Genomic DNA, 2,219 nt, shown 5'->3' on the forward strand with positions numbered 1-2,219 from the left:
CGAATCGAGTTTGAACGATGAAATCAACTTAGATTTAGCCACCGCCATCATAACCCTATCCAACCTAATCCCGGCCTCTTCTCGCCTCACCGCCTATATATAGTTGCCCTATGCCCTTCCCAGAGTACGACAAACCTTTTCTCCAACATCCCGTCGCTATCGATGTCATAGCCGACTTGCACATGAACACCACCGCCATTCCACACCTTGGCCTAGCTCGCTGATTCACCACATCCACAACGCATTGCGGCCACCAGAATGGCCAGAAGATCCATCGTCGCCTCCTGAGCATGCCCGTGTTTTCGCCTTCACTTCTCAGCCATCGAAGCATCGACGTCGATGAGCTCCGAGATCTCTAGCTGCTCCTCGCCATTGCCACACCACTATGGACCATCTTGTCATCAACGTGTACCCTAGGTAAGCTCGTCGTGCCGCCCTGTTGCTTCTCCGCCGCTCGTCGTCGAGATCCAATCATCTCAATTTGCCACCTCAACCTTCCATGTCAGCATCTTTGATGATGTGTCATCATGTCACCGTGCCATGTCAGCAAGCCAATCTAGTCAACATTACCAAGTTAGCTTCCCTTTTGTTTTAATTACTTTCTATTAATGACATCAGCATGACATCATAATTCATGGATTTCTTGCACTAAAATAAATCCAAAAATTCCTAGAAATTAGGAAAATTTGCCGATAAGTCACTGGAACTTCAAAGTCTCATATCCTTTTGTTTTATCTCTGATTTGAGTGATTCTTGCACTCAAATTTTCCTAAAAACATGATCTATCTAATCATGCCAATTTTAGGTGCCAACTCTCATATATTTATAATAGTTTTCCCTTACTAACTTCGATATCTCTACAACCTTATCCTTTCCCATAGAAACTTCAGTCAAATTCTGTTCTCCTGGTCTAGCCGAATCAAAGATCCCAGTCTATCGTTCTATTTATGTTGTTTTTCTAATTTGTAGTTTGTTTGATGTTTATTCGATGTTTCTTTTGTTTGTCGATAGAGTTCACGATTAGTCGATAACGCTTCGGATCTATTCAAGGGATTTCAAGACCAAGATTTTGACAGCACTGAGCAACAGCAAGGAGAAGGCAAGTGTCCTTGATCATCTTGAACCTATGTTTTAAATGTCTTGTTTTACAAAATTGCATGCAATGTCTGTCAACTTGATAGGTAGTCACCTATGTTAGGGTTTATCTAGTTTTTTCTTTACATTCCTTGAAGCCTAAGTGGTAGTTGATATAAATCTCTTGGGTAGAATTGCTTAGCCATGCTTTTAGGGTGTTAGGAAAGTGTCATATACATGTTTAGAGGATATATGCAATGGTGATGATGAACTTGTTTTAGTAACATGGAACCCTAGGACTTGGGCAAGGAGTGGGTTTGATAATGGTGGTTCATATGAAGGGCATGTGGATACGTTCCATGCATAGATGTTGGGTTTGGTTGGTTACTTCCCTGTTGGATAGTTTTTGCCCAAGTGTCACATATAAAGACCGGTTCGTGGAGTGACAACCCAAGAAATATCATACCCAACACAAAGCCGATATGGGTAAGGCTGTCTTGCAAACACGGCAACGTGGGTATCACGACTCGTGGCTAAAAGTTGGACAACCTCTGCAGAGTGTAAAACTGTTATAACAATCATGCCCACGGTAATGGGAGACTTGGATCTTCACATGATTAGTTGGTCATAGTAATGGTTTGTCTATAGGTTAGTGATATGGGTGATGGTTGGATGGTTATGGTTTGTAAGGTGGTTAGCCTTGGGTAATGTCTAGTTGTTGGGTTGTTAGGTTATATTCACTTAATAACTGCTTAATGCTTTTTGAATTACATTATTGTTTCCTTTACTCGCATTTACGCAAATATACCATGTATTAGCCTATTCTTGTTGTAAGCCTACATATCATTATATTTTCCACACTTGCTGAGTACTCCATGTGCTCACCCTTGCTATCTTCCCCAATACATATGTTGCTCAGTGAAAGACTTCCAAGACTTTCAAGATGATGACCTGGTGTACTAGGAGTGTGTTCCCAGTCGGTGCCTATGGAGTTGCTATGGTCGGCAATGCTTCTGTTCCATTGCCGTCGTTTAGTTGCTGTCGTTTAGCTAATAGGTAGTTTAGGTGAAGTATTTAATGTAAGAGTTAAACGGTTGTAGGTTAAAGTATTGCTTTTGTTACTTCACCTATGATGTCCTTATGTG

Source organism: Phragmites australis, chromosome 17 (genome assembly GCF_958298935.1).
Source record: "Phragmites australis chromosome 17, lpPhrAust1.1, whole genome shotgun sequence".
NCBI lineage: Eukaryota > Viridiplantae > Streptophyta > Magnoliopsida > Poales > Poaceae > Phragmites > Phragmites australis.